Below are 15,774 nucleotides of genomic sequence, written 5' to 3'. Positions count from 1 at the left end.
TAGTAGTAGTAGTAGTAGTAAAAGGTGTTTCTATAGCTTGCAGGTCGTAAAATTAGAAACGGTTGGATAATGTTGGTTGTTTCATTTGTGGGATTGGTCATGGTAATCCGATTAGTTCTGGTGGAAGGGGATACTAGTAGTGGTGGTTGTGGTAGTCATGGTAGTAGTAGTGGTGGTGGTGGTAGTGAAAAATAGTAGTTGTGATTGTGGTGAGGGAAAAAAAAAGGTTAGAAATAGAGGAATTACTGAGTGAGGATTGTGGTAGGGAATGGTTGTAGTTGTGGTAGTAAGAGCTGAGATAGCGAAAGCAACATGTAAGCAACAACGATTATAGTGGCAACAACAAAATGGAATGTTGGTTGTATGAATGACTGACTGTCTGTGGGCTGGCAATAACACCAATGACGGTGGTGGAGAGAAAGAGGAAGAGGTGAAGTAAAAAAGGAGGAGGAGGAGGAGGATGGGGAGGAGGAGGAGGAGGAGGAGGAGGAGGGAGGAGGAGGAGGAGGAGGAGGAGGAGGAGGGAGGAGGAGGAGGGGATGCAGCGTTGGTTGCACGAACGAACATTTCTGGGTTGAACATAACAGTAGTGGTGGTGGTAAATGGAAAGAGGAAGAAGTAGAGTAAAAAGAGGAGGAGGAGGAGGAGTAGGAGGATAAGGAGGGCAGGGGAGAAGAAGAGAGGAGGAGGAGGGAGGAGGAGGAGGAGGAGGAGGAGGAGGAGGAGGAGGAGGAGGAGGAGGAGGAGGAGGAGGAGGAGGAGCAGGGAGAGCCTCCTCCCCGGCACACTGATGCGGGGTTATGACATGAATACATAACTCCTCCCCCGGCCAGCTTGGCGGAGGCACGACGACATTATTTTTACCCTCGACGTCTGCTTTATCGTATCATTTCGGCTTCTATATTGATTTTTTTCTCTGCCGGAGGTGGCCAGCCTTACCACCGACCCTCGTGCATGATTTGAGCAAGATCGGTGAAGGGGTGTAGAGGCTGGAGTGTGATGAATGATGTTGCAGAGACGTGCCCGAGACGTGCCCTGGGCAGGCTGCAACACAAGGCTCACTGGCGATCCTGCCCGGCCAGCCTCCGCACGCACTACTCCTCTCCAGGTAGGTCCAACCGAGCCTCCCCACGCCACACCCTCCTTCTGGGCGTGTGTCGTGGGCGTGTAGTTAGGTAACTTAGCGCAGATTTGTGGGCGGGAAGGCGCATCACACTGTCGCTCAGATCCCCGCCCACCTGAAGGTGTACGCAAGCGCCCAGTAAAATCGTCCCATCTTACCGCCACAACATCGATTTTCAATAATCAATGCAATATGCAATAATACACAGATTTACAAAATGAGATGTTTCGTGATAATCGCTGACGGACTAATAATGTGAGACTAGAGTGCAGTTCCCCAGCATATTTTTATCCGTCTATGGCAGCAGCAAGCGTCGACGGCGACCCCTGCCGTGGCGAGAGACGCTCGGAGAGGAGCGGAGAGACAGGAAGTCGCCCTCGCTCGCACCCACTGACCCTTAGTGCCACAACTGACCCCACTTGACGCCCTGGTGTAGCACTAGCGTCACTCGGGGTCAAGGTGCTCGCATGAGGGGTCGGGTGAAGGCGTCCGCTCTCACCCTGGTCGCGCCACCTCGCCTCCTACCGTCCAGATTTCACGTAAAAATGAAACGACGCGACGCTTGATAAGTTAATCCGTGAGCCCATTTGTTGGCCGAGGATTTATACAACACGAGATTTGATAGATTTATACGCGACAGTGGTGAATAACTTGTAATCTAAATGGAATTTGCGTATGATAAATAGGGCAAATGTCATTGGTATATTTTCACCCAAAATAACTACGGCGTTATCGGTACAAATTCTTTCTTCTGGTGTGAGTTACGTACGACTCGAATAAAACTTTTAATTCCTTTGATTAAACTAAAGCTTTTGATGGATCTTGCGATATATATTCATCAAGCTGACACAATCACCGGTAACTTTACTCTGCCGACACTAAAAGTCTTCGAGAATTTATTATACGCAAGAAAGTGTTTGATGGGTTGAGCTTAACTATGGTCTTTGTGTGGTGACGCCCTAATAACAATATCATCAATATTCCTTAGAGCACCAGAGAGACTCACACCGTGTAAATCATTAGCCGAGCGCCAGAGGTAACTAGGAGAGTGTCAAACCGCGAGAATGGCCTCACAGCACTACAGTCTTACCTCCATGTCATGTAATCTTGCCAGGAGCAGATTCTCGCCTCCACACGACCCTCATGATGATAAATGCCGCCGTCAAGGAACGAGTCTGTTGAGGGTCGGGGGGTGAAGAGCACATTAATTTGACTACCGCTACAAGGTTGGGAGGCCATAAAATATGCCTTAAGGGGGCATGCTGTCATGGGCAAGGTATAGGGCGTCGGCCTAGACCCTGGGCACAACAAACAGAACACGGGGGAGGGGGGACAGGTACGGGCACAAGGGGACACTTAGCTAGGTGTAACGGGGAGGTAATGGGGCGGGAAGGCCTACTGGGAAAGAACAAATGTGTTATGGGAAGATCCTACTGTCATGTATAGGAGGTGAAGGAGTAGCGAGGGATGTCCAGGAGTGTGTGTGTGTGTGTGTGTGTAGTGGGCAAGAAAGGATGAATGGCGAGTGACCGTGTAGGGTGAATGATATACAGTAATATATGGTCCATAGCGCATTAAGGAAGGTATTATTCAACGTTGATGAAGGTGACGTGTTAAGTATTACCTCACTCAAGACTTTATACACATATATGTATACTTATATGTATAACTTGGAAGTAATAATGAATACTTCTATACTTATACTAACTTGACTATGTAAGGTTCAGTATAACTCTCCTAGCACACACACACACACACACACACACACACACACAGAGGACAGCATTATCTAGTGTAACTCATGCAGGGTGTAGAGGTTTATTAACATCATAGGTTAACATAGGACGCTCCTCTCTCTATTACTCCTGTGTTAAATGTTAAATTGTGTATCTGTCTCTCTGTCTGTCTTTGTCTGCCTGTCTCTATTTATATTTACTAATCTCACACTTATAATACTACCACCATGCAGGAATCATACTTACGTTTCATCATCAGTATACTAGTAGGAGAGAAATATATATACAAAATTATACTACATCATACTAGCATCATACGTCAGCCTAACTAGCGTCTTTATCATACTTAAATTGAAACTGCATCATACTTGCTTCACACAAGTATGATGACAAGTGTATTAATATATACACTAATATGAGGTCAGTCATACTAACATCATACTGAAGTCAATATGCAGCTTTATACTAGCATGATATCATACTGACATCATACTTATATCAAGGTAGTTTCATACTATCATCATACTTTCATTCTATCATACTGATAATGGTGTAATGTTAGTATGATAGAATATATGTGGTAGTATGATGCTAGTGTATGATATTAGTGTATGATGATAGTATGATTCTGATGTGGTAGAAATATAATAACAATGGTATAATACTAATATGACAGTAATATGATGTGAGTATGATGGTTTAAGGATAGTATTTTTGTCGATCATACTTTCCAATCATACCCGTTTGATTTCACCTTTCCGATCATACCATCTGATTATAACCTGTCTGATTTCCCTTTTCCGATCATACCATCTGATTATAACCTGTCTGATTTCCCTTTTCCGATCATACTCTTTCCTATCACTCGGCCGATCATCCAGGACCCAGACGCACTATCAACGGAAAACACACGTGGTCTAGTCCGTTCGTTAGCAACGGAAGTTCACCCGTTGTGCCGTTGCTGTGTCGGATCGAGACCTTTCCTTAAACCATTGTACCGTTGGTGTTTCGGATCCGTTGTGTACCCCCGTTGGATATAGCACCTCACCGTTGTATACCGTTGTATTATCGGATCTATAGAACGAGGATTTAATCTGTTGTTGCATTATCCACGTAGCAACTGTTGTATCCACTTGCATGAAATCTTCCTTCCCGTTAAACACACACACACACACACACACACACACACACACACACACACACACACACACACACACACACACACTATTATAACCAAACTAAACGGAACTAAAAGACAGACGATAATAAATAGGAATAAACAGTTAAAAATAAACTAAAAAATAAGACAAATAGAGAAAAACAAGGCAGATTCCCACGCCTAAATAAACAAGTGACTAGCCGTAAGATGGACTTGAAGCGAGATGAATGAGCTTTCGGACTTGATTGAGTAAATGATGATACCTTTTTTTTCACTTATTTTCAATTACCTTAACAAAAGTAACAAGTCCGATTGATCGTAAATGGACTGGATGTGGACTTTTGGACTTAATAGAGTTTTTGGTACTTAGGGAAATATATTTTGTTAAGTGTTAAATCCGAATTGTTTCCCGAGATGGACTGGACTATACCGTATAATTCTCTACGTAATTTTTCACATTGTTTTGAGAATTACATTTCATTATCCGAACAAAAAAGGAAATTAAAATAAACGTAAATTATACAAAAATATGATAAAAACCAAAAAATAAAAATAAAACAATAATATAAAATTAAAATTGATAAAATATAAAGTAAAAAATTAAGATATTATATCGATACACTTTTTTCCCTTTAGGATTATAGGTTTTTACATTGAATAAAGATATAAGATGAATTATAGGGATATTTTATTATTTTGTAGTTAAAAGAGTGTTTGTGACAGCATAAAACTACAGTAATTTATTAATGTAATGGCACGGATATGTTTACCTGCCCACGAGTTTACCTGCACCACACACACACACACACACCTGTGCCCTAAGGTAATAATGATCACCTGTATTGTTAACATGTCATTGAGCGATCATGCACAGGTGAAGCTCGTGAATGGCTATGGTGCTCGGTATTGTGTTCACGGTCATTCACTATACATGGGAAGAGTTTATGGTGGTGAATTCGTGACACATAGGTGATAGATGACTCGATTTTATGCTGACCTCTTCATGAAATATCTTATGAGTCAATATTTTTTGTTTTACTTTTTTTCAGTATAAAATCTTTGCCTGACGATATTTTTCTGAAGTACAAGCGAGAAAGACTTAAATAATAATAATAATAATAATAATAATAATAATAATAATAATAATAATAATAATAATAATAATAGTATACAGGTGTTATGATAAGGTACACAGGTATCAGGATATTAAACCAATACCTGTAATAATATCAACAACAGCTACCTGTCACCCCGCGTATCTCTGTTTATCCATTATTCTTTGATTAAAAAAAAAAGTCAAATGAGAATCCCTCATTACTCAAAAAGGTAATTTATGGTTCTCACAATTGCTCATTTGACACAGGAGTAACATGGTCTGTGAACGGCACGACAAAGGCTGCGTGAATAACAGGGTTGCGATGTTAACAGAGTCCGGCTACGTGTGTAAAAGGGACATGCTGTTAACAGAAACAACAGGTATAACAGAGACTACGCATATATCAGGATCAAGCCGTTAACAGAGGCTGCGTGTATAACAGAGATTGCTTGCATAAGAGGGTCAAGCCGTTAACAGAGGCTGCGTGTATAACAGAGATTGCTTGCATAAGAGGGTCAAGTCGTGAACAGAGGCTGCGTGTGTATAAAAGACTGCGTGTATAACAGGATCAAACCGTTAACAGAACCTGCGTGTAGTAACAGAGCCTGCATGTCAAAACAAGGTCCTACCGTTTACCAGATCCCGATGCGAGGATGTAACAGAGGCCCTGTACCGTTCACTGAAGCTTGCGAATTTGTCGAATATTTACACGGTGATTAATATGAGGCTGGTGGATAAGGTAATAACAATACAACGGCGTAATGGGGAATACCTGCATGCCTTGTGTGATGGTCGGGCTACAACAGGTTTGGACCAGCTATCATAACCGCTCAGTCTGTAATTTTAGATGACGTTAAAATGTAATTAAGTGTTATTAAGTTACTGTATGCATAAGATATATATAAATTACTAGTTTGTGGTGTTATTTTAGTATTGATGTTTGTTTAGTGTGTTTGTAAGGATTAATGTTGGTGGTGTGAGACTGACAGACAGACAGACAGAGACAAACAAACAGACAAATTGACAGAGAATCATATGCACACATACACACAAACATATAATATCTTTTTGAGAGTTGTTTCTTAAGATAATGTAAAACAAAAAAGTTAAACAATTATTATTTACAGTATTATAGAAAATCTGATCAATATATATATATACACCAGTAATTTTTATTTCCTTTATCTTTATGCCTCTCATGATAACCACAACTATATACAATGTTAATGAGCTTTACTTGTGAGTTACATAGTGAGTTTGAATATTTATTGTTACCGAGTTATATATTAATGTTTATATAATTTGATATTTGTAAGAAAATCGCGTCACATATATAAAACACCGATGAAATATATAATAGTTTCTTATATTTCTAATTGGTGGATATTTTGTGAGTAATTAACAGCTGATCTTTTACTTTTTAAATTATAGCTTCACAAACACGTACAATAACCATTATAGGTGATATATAATTGCCAAATATAAGGTAAATTTGTATAACCGTATATAACAGATTTTCAGCACAAGAGAACTAGACATATTGAGGAAGATATTATAATAATAATAATAATAATAATAATAATAATAATAATAATAATTATTTTATACTAAATTTAATATATGTTTCCCCCAAAAAATAAACGTTATAATAAATCATTTGTTCATTGTAGTTTGTGATATTTTAAAGACAATATATGGCCTTATGCAATGGGTAAAATAGGTCAAAAATATTATTACTTATAAAAAAAATATGGACTAGGAATTATTTTGCATCATCACCATCAAGACAAAAATATATTATGAATTATTATAAGAAAATGTTGAATTCTAGACAATATATTTCACGTTTATGTTGAAAAATATAGTATTCATTTTTAAAGATATACTGAATTATAGGTACCGAGTAATGAGAAATATATAATGAAAAATACATACTCACTTATTAAAGAAATATAGTGAGTAGTAAATAATGAATAATAGATAGTAAAAAAAAATACATAAGAAATTATTGAAAAAATTATTAAATGTAGATAGTGAATAAAAGTCATCACTTACACCATCACCATTATTCACAATACCAAAAATATCACCATCAATCGTTCTCCTATTCACCATTACCTCACTATTTTTTTAACATTATCTTCATTTTCATCTATTTTATTACATCATTTTCATTTCCTTTATTGCGTCATTTGCTTCGTCGTATTCTCCTCAATATTCTCCTTCTTTATTTTATATTTATTTTACCTTTATTATTTAGATATATATTGAATACCGTTTATTTAATCATGAATGCAAGAAGGAAGAGAAATTGCATGAAATATATAAAATTATGAAAGCATTGCGATATATATTGTTGTGAAAAATAGTCACTATAAACTAGAATAATACTGATACATATTTATGTCTATGGGTTAAATAATGCTGTTAAAATCTTTCATAATAATAATAATAATAATAATAATAATAATAATAATAATAATAATAACAAACTAACAAATAAAATTAGTCTTACCCAACAAATAAATCTTTGTTTGTTAAGATTTATATAAACATCAACATAAGTGGTAAAGTAAATATTCATTAATACTTGATATAAAACAAAGAAAAAAAAATATCGAGTATATATGAAAGTCCTGACTCGATATACCACACAAAGACAGGATATATCGAAGGTTAATCACTACACCTGGTCATTAAAATTCAGAAAGTTTATATATTTATCTTATATCATTCATATATAAAATAAATCTTCCCCTAAAAATATTAAGGATCCAAAATATATATTCCCCTAAAATCGTTCATATTTAGGGTAAAAATATTTCCCTAACATCATTTCTATTCACTCTATAACCTTTCACCCCCCCTCAACACACAGTACTGCCTTGATAGATTAATAAACTACAAAAAAATTGCAAAGACTATTACATTTCTTTCTAGGTCACTGTAATTCTTTAACAGGCCAACGACTCTTATATATAGTGATGATCAAGGATTCGTAGTTCTGATACACCTATGAGCTTCTAAACTACAAAGATCATGTAATTTGTAATGAATGTAATGAGCAGGTGTAAATGGTTGTGAATTTACCTGTTTTTTTATATATAAATTGTTATTGATGTTTGTGTGTGTGTGTGTTTGGTGGGGGTGTGTGTTTGGTGTGGTGTGTGATTGGTGTGGTGTGTGTTTGGTGTGGTGTGTGTGTTTGGTGTGGTGTGTGTGTTTGGTGTGGTGTGTGTTTGGTGTGGTGTGTGTGTTTGGTGGGGTGTGTGTGTTTGGTGTGGTGTTGTGTGGGGTGTGTGTTTGGTGTGTGTGTGTGTTGGGTGTGTGTGTGTGTTGTGTGGTGTGTGTGTGTTTGGTGTGGTGTGTGTTGTGGTGTGTGTGTTTGGTGTGGTGTGTGTTTGGTGTGGTGTGTGTGTTGGGTGTGGTGTGTGTTTGGTGTGGTGTGTGTTTGTGTGCGGGTGTGTGTTTGGTGTGTGTGTTTGGTGTGGTGTGTGTGGTGTGGTGTGTGATGTGGTGTGGTGTGGTGTGTGTGTGTGGTGTGTGATTGGTGTGGTGTGTGTTTGGTGTGGTGTGTGTTTGGTGTGGTGTGTGTTGGTGTGGTGTGTGTTTGGTGGGTGTGTGTTTGGTGTGGTGTGTGTTGTGTGTGTGTGTGTTTGTGTGGGTGTGTGTGTGGTGTGTGTTTGGTGTGTGTGTTGGTGTTGTGTGTTTGTGTGTGTGTTGATGGTGTGGTGTGTGTTTGGTGTGGTGTGTGTTGGGGTGTGGTGTGTGTTTGTGGTGGGGTGTGTGTTGGTGGTGTGGTGTGTGTTGTGTGTGTGTGTGTGGTGGTTGTGTGTGGTGTGGTGTGTGTGGTGTGGTGTGCTGATTGGTGTGGTGTGTGTTTGGTGGTGTGTGTTTGTGGTGTGTGTGTGTGTGTGTGTGTGTGTGTGTGTGGTGTGGTGTGTGTGGGTGTGGTGTGCTGATTGGTGTGGTGTGTGTTTGGTGTGGTGTGTGTGGTGTGTGGTGTGGTGTGGTGTGGTGTGGTGTGGTGTGTGTGTGGTGTGGTGTGTGTGTTGGTGTGTGTGTGTGTTTGTGTGGTGTGTGTTTGGTGTTTGTGTGTGGTGTGTGTGGTGGTGTGTGTGTGTGTGGTGTGTGTGTTGGTGTGGTGTGTAGTGTGTGTGTGTTGGTGTGGTGTGTGTTTGGTGTGTGTGTTTGGTGTGTGTGGTGTGTGTGTGGTGTGGTGTGTGTTTGGTGTGTGTGTGTGTGTTGTTTGTGGGGTGTGTGTGTGGTTTGTGTGGTGGTGTGTGTTTGGTGTGTGTGTGTGGTGGTGTGTGTGGTGTGGTGGTGTGGTGTGGTGGTGGTGTGTGTGTGGGTGTGGTGGTGGGTGTGTGGTGGTGTGTGGTAGGGTGGTGGTGGTGGTGGTGTGGTGTTAGTTGAGTATAAACATTCGTGAGGAGACACTAAGACCTCTGCCCTGTACACTAGAGCAGTAGTAATGTAAGGTCATTTGCATAAACACACAAACACACACACACACGGTAAAAAAAAAATATATATACAGTATATATATATATAATATAGCGACTCTTTATTTTTTGAGTCACAATCTTAGCAGGACAAACAAGTGACCCTTTTACCCTCTAGCACGAGTGTAAATGCACGCTAGAATTTAGAGCTCTTTATACCAATCTAAAAGAGCCTCTCTCTCTCTCTCTCTCTCTCTCTCTCTCTCTCTCTCTCTCTCTCTCTCTCTCTCTCTCTCCTTTCCGTCCATGCAGTGAAACTAGGGTGGGAAGCGAGCGTTTCTTCAGTGTTGAACATCACTCTGAAAGAGGTGTTCTGAGGGCTGGTTCACTCGACTTATTTTTATTCATCGACGTTCTGTTCAAAGTTTCAGCTGAATCCTGTCGACAACACGATGAAAACTACGCTGATAGTCCGCTCCCCTGGAACTGCCATTCGCTGAGAAATGTTTCGCGAGAGACCTTGGGTTGGGAAACGCAAAAATTATGTCGATCAAATTCTGTAAAAGGGTTTCAGTCCTACGCGTCAGTTGGGCTCGTATTTTGGCGGGTACCGACGCGAGGAGAAAATTCATTATTTATAGTTTTCGTGGACCTGCTTCTGGTGGTCGTACACGCCTCACCAACTTCCCTAAACGAAAAGACTTTACCCTGAAAATGCGTTAGGTAAGCAGGCATTACCCAGCGTCCTTACGAAGAATAAAAACAGAAAGGAAGAATAAGAACCGTAAGAGCAAAGGAATAACAATAAAAATTGACGGTAATATGTAAAAAAGCCTTTCCCCAGGTTTGATTGGACAGACTCGGGATGATCAGTGAGGTTGCAGATGGCTGAATTTACACATACGATTTTATTTCGACACGATTTACGTACCTTCGATCGTATCTCCACGCATAGTCATCATCCGGAAGTTATTGAAGTAGCGATAACTCCTACCGGGGTTATCTATCGCTTATCTGGGCAACACAAAGGGTGGGCATCGTTGCAGGGTTGGTGGTTGGTTGCAGCGAGTCATGGCATGTTGCACTCCCGGTGACGTGTGGCAACTATCGGGATTGCAAGGGGAAAGGCACACGCGGTCCCGAGTATTGAACGGCTGCCATCCACGCTGACTCTTACTCCCAGGCTACTCTGAAACTACTCACTTCCAGGCTACTCTGACACTACTCACTTCCAGGCTACTCTGACACTACTCACTCCCAGGCTACTCTGAAACTACTCACTCCAAGGCTACTCTGACACTACACTCACTCCCAGGCTAAACTCCCACTTTTAGACTACCCTCAGGCTACTTTAAAACTATTCTCATTCTCAAGCTAGACTACCAAACCTCCCACAGTGACTATCTCTACTCCCAGGCTACTATTTTTGGACTACGCTTCGAGTATTCCAATCTTTATTCTATCATCAGGCTACTCATAGACAACTAACAGTCCCAGGCTATTTCTAGGCTACTTGGTTGTCCTCTAAGCTACACATTCTTTCCACTACTAGACTATTACTATCTCCTCCAGGCTATCTATAGACTACTCCAATTTATATTCGAGACTACTTCAGGCTAATTCCGGGCTATTTTTCAGACAACTCTTTGGCTACTACTACTACTACTACTACTGGTGCCGTTGGTGTAGTCGACCTCGTGACTATACTCCCAGACTACTTCTGTGCAACCTGGGGCTATAACTCTCTGGCTACTTATTCTGAAGCCCTTCTCATTTCTATTGGTTGTAGGTTCACATTTGTATTCTTGTAATTATTATTATTACTCTCTCTCTCTCTCTACCTCGCCCCCCCTCTCTCTCATCCATTTCTCTCTCCTTCTCTACCACTCCTCTCTCTCTTTCATTAATTCATCCGTACATCACGTATTCTATGTCACACCATCCCAGCTCTCCTCCCTCATTGGATGGCTGTAGTTCAATCTCTTAAAGGTTCTTTCATAGAGAGTTTAGCGCCGTCTTTCCTCTTTCACAGTAACTAATACAAAATTCTGAACTATTTTTTTTTTAGTAGCTTCCGACTATCACTGTGTTGAGTTAGGTTATAGGGAAGAGGAGGAGGACGAGGAGGAAGAAGGAGGAGGAAGGGCGGAAGAAGGAGGAGGAGGAGGAGGAGACAGGAGGAGGAGGAAGAAGGAGGAGGAAGGGAGGAAGAAGGAGGAGGAAGAAGGAGGAGGAGGAAGGGAGAAGAAGGAGGAGGAGGAAGGAGGAGGAAGGAGGAGGAGAAGGAGGAGGAAGGAGGAGGAGGAGGAAGAAGAGGAAGATAGGGTAGGTATTTGTTTATTTATTTTTTTGTTCGTGGTTAATTATTATATTCTACAAGAGTTTCTTCTTTTTTTCTTTACTTTTTTTTTTAGATTGGTGTTCTTGTTGTCGTTGTTTGCTATGGTGTGTGTCTGCCATGGTAATTGTCTGCCGTGGTGTGTCTGTCTGTCATGGTAATTGTCTGCGGTGGTGTGTCTGTCTGCCATGGTAATTGTCTGCCATAGTATCTGTCTGCCATGGTAATTGTCTGCAGTGGTGTCTGTCACCATAGTAATTGTCTGCAGTGTGGTGTGTCTGTCTGCCATGGTAATTGTCTGCAGTGGTGTGTCTGTCTGCCATAGTAGTGTCTGCCGTAGTGTGTTTTTCTGCCATAGTAATTGTCTGCCATAGTATCTGTCTGCCATGGTAATTGTCTGCCATAGTATCTGTCTGCCATAGTATCTGTCTGCCATGGTAATTGTCTGCCATAGTATCTGTCTGCCATGGTAATTGTCTGCCATAGTGTCTGTCTTCAGTAAGTTTCTTTAAAAAGTAGTTTTTTGTCTTTTAAGAAATAGCTAAATTTTCCTCTGCCAGATTATTCACTTTTATATCTTCTTTTACCTCTTCTTCCTTCCCCTCCTCCACTCCTTCCTCTTCTTCTTAATTATCTCCCTTCCCTCCTTCTCCTTCTATTAACTATATCTCTTCTCTCCTCCTCCTCCTCCACCAATGTTTATCGACTCTACCATCGACATTGAATAAGACACAAACAAGACAGAAAAAATTCCTAATCTGAGAATTTACCTTTAAAAAATCCTCCCAGGGTGAGATTCAATCCTTGTCTCGTATACACTGTAATGGGGGGGTATTTTTTTTTGGGGAAGGGGGATCCTTTTCACCAACTGTTTGCAATATCGACATGATCTATTTTGTTTTTCTGAGCTTGGGAATAGTTGCCTCAGTTTGGCGATATTTTTTACGGATCTGTGTTAACTCGCTATCATACTGAAGTGGTTCTGCCATTCCCCCCTGGACGTTTGCTTAAGCTCTCCTGTTTGGTTTCGAAATGGTTTGTGATACCTCTCCTCTCTCTCTCTCTCTCTCTCTCTCTCTCTCTCTCTCTCTCTCTCTCTCTCTCTCTCTCTCTCTCTCTCTCTCTCTCTCTCTCTCTCTCTCTTCATCATCAAACCTTCATCATTTATTTCTATCTCCATCGTTTTTGTATGTATTTATGTATGTATGTATGTATGTATGTATGTATGTATGTATTTATGTATGTATGTAGGTGTATAAGTGTGTTTAATTAACCTTGATTACCTGCATCTGTATGTGTATGTAAGTGTGTGTCTATGTATGTCTCAGTTTGTATATGTGTGTGTGTGTATGTGTACATGACGTGTTTACATGTTCTTAATAACACGCATCTTCACCATACGTACACTGGACACTAACCATCATTACCATCTACAACAACTCTCATTACCATTACAATTACCATCTTAACTACTAATGAATGATGTGTGCTTTAATCACCATGAACCGCCTCTCTAGACTTTGTAAAAATAAATAATAAAATATAATGAGAAAATTATTAAAAATATCTGTTGAGAAATAATGTGTATTTAAATTAAGATATTTGCCTTATACTGTTCTCTCTCTCTTTTTCTTTCTTTCTTTCTTTCTTTCTCTCTTTCTTTCTCTCTTTCTCTCTCTATTCAATCCCGTTTCGTCTGATGTTTGATAAAATTTTTGTTTTTTGGAGGAGTAGAGGGAGGTTGGAGGAGGGTGAAATGGGAGGGAGGTAAGAGGAGGTTAGAGGTTAGAAGAAAGGGGAGGGGGGTAGGAAGGGATGAAGTGGATAGACAAAAAAAAATGACTTAAAATCGATTATTCAACAAATGGTCCATTTTTGGGGCTGTGAGGCAGAGTCGACTAAAGAGCGTTTGAACACTGGGCGTGGCTAGTGTGGGTAGACGAGGATAGGCGTGGCTAGGCTTGTGTGTTTTATGTGTGTGTGTGTGTGGGGGGGCAGGATGGCACTACTGATGGGCGTGGCTGTGTGTGTGTGTGTGTGTGTGTGTGTGTGTGCTGTGTGTGTGTGTGTGTGTGTGTGTGTGTGTGTGTGTTCGTGTGCGTGTGTTTATGTGTGTGTGTGTGTGTGTGTGTGTGTGTGTGTGTGTGTGTGTCACCAGGATGGCACTGTGATGTGTGTGTGTGTGTGTGTGTGTGCGTGTGCGTGTGTGAGCTTAACCCTCTCGTTACCGTGTTGAGATATCTGTCAATAACTCTGTTGATGCCTGACGAGATCACTGACTCATAACCCCGTAGGCAAGAAGGCCGACGTTCTCATACTGTCACACTGGGATTTCCAACCTTCTGACGCTCCGGACTATGGCCCAGAACTGCCCATTGTTGTCATTCGGTGAATTGTTTGACAAATGAATATTTAAAACCTACAATATATTGCGCCTTTTAAGTCCGATTTTTGGCTGAAATGATATTAGGTTTTAATGGACTTTAGGTATATAGGACCCGTCAGGTGCAGTCTTATTAACCTGTCCAAGTGACTCACGCATCATTAGTCTCCATACTGCTGGTAAACAGGAAAGTCTTATTGCTTTTAATATAAGATTTACAGATAAGCAATATATTAAAATAACTGGAATTTATTTTTAGTTGAAGCTGCTGGTTGTTGTTATAGTTGTTTTATTTTGCTTTTACGTTCTCCAACAGCCTGGGTATATTAAGAGCCGTTGATAAAGTCTTTTAGTCTTTGAGAGTACTTCAACGTTCAGGGTCTTTAATTATCATTCATCAAGACTTAGTTTCAACACCAGACAAACAACTTTACAAAACAATATCAAATCAATCACCTCTTTCTCTCTCTTTTAATACTCAAAATATAACATAAATATCTACCCTTTCCATACACCTTAAAAAAATCATTTTCCATAGGCTATCATAATCCAAATTCCCTAAATAAAAAAAAAATAATAAAAAAAAATTCTCAATATATTACGTGAATACAAATACAGGTAGTGTCAAAACCATTAGTGTTTATATTCCTTGTGCTATACCTATACAACTATGTCTATATATATATAAACAGTATATGACTTAATAGAACATATATTTAATTATGAATGAGGGAATGGAGGCTTCAACTGCCTCAGGAAGTTTCTTAATTCGAGGGATTATTATTCGTTTTAATCTTGGAATTATCTCTATACGGGGATTAAGAAAAGTATAATCTTACGTACCTTTCTTCGTCAGTTCAACTATATCTACATCTCTATCTGTCTAGTTATCTGTCTGTGTGTGTTATGTATATTACACTAAAGGACACTGTAGGGTAATGAAAGGCATTGTAGGGCATTGTAGGACACTAAGACGCTGAAGAACACTATGTCACTTTCTCAGAATATTCTATAGGCTCATAATTTCTATAAACGAGTTAAAAAGTGTTATTACATAGAAGAAGCAATAGAAAAAGAGAAAGGGAATGGTAAATCCAGCAGAACTTGGAGGGGTAGGGAGGAGGAGGGACGTCAATAGCTGAAGAGAAACAAGTTGGTTCTGACCACACATAGAAACCTATGAATTTTGATTTAAAAAAAAGTCCCCCCCTCCCCCTCCAGAGATAGTCTATATTTTCGTAGTAGTTATATAGGATTTTGTAATTAATTTCAAGGACTTTAGCAATTAGTTCTCGTCTTTCGTTATACTAAAGGATTTCCTAGTGTTTAATACAAAAAAGTCCGGATTTATATAATGTATTTGTAGTAGATACGAGTATGAATGTTTTTGTAGACATACTTTAAATAAATTTCTTAGTGTGTAATGCCATAACATCAAGTAAACAAGATAAATCTACATTACAATAATATAAAATAGATATTCTTTTATATTGA

At 39.7% G+C, this 15,774-nt stretch overlaps 1 long non-coding RNA gene across 1 annotated transcript in view; it reads left to right on the top strand.

Annotated features, from left to right (window-relative positions):
• The first annotated feature begins 876 nt into the window (after positions 1-876).
• The window catches only part of LOC121879695, a 97,296-nt gene continuing 82,398 nt past the window's right edge, over positions 877-15,774 (top strand). Inside the window, exon 1 of the long non-coding RNA XR_006091397.1 lies at positions 877-1,108. This is a non-coding gene — a long non-coding RNA (uncharacterized LOC121879695). The remainder of the gene's footprint in view (positions 1,109-15,774) is intronic.

The sequence above is a fragment of the Homarus americanus genome, unplaced genomic scaffold, assembly GCF_018991925.1.
Source record: "Homarus americanus isolate GMGI-L3 unplaced genomic scaffold, GMGI_Hamer_2.0 scaffold60362, whole genome shotgun sequence".
Lineage (NCBI taxonomy): Eukaryota > Metazoa > Arthropoda > Malacostraca > Decapoda > Nephropidae > Homarus > Homarus americanus.
Note: the sequence above shows the minus strand (reverse complement) of the source record. Positions and strands in the feature narration are given on the sequence as shown.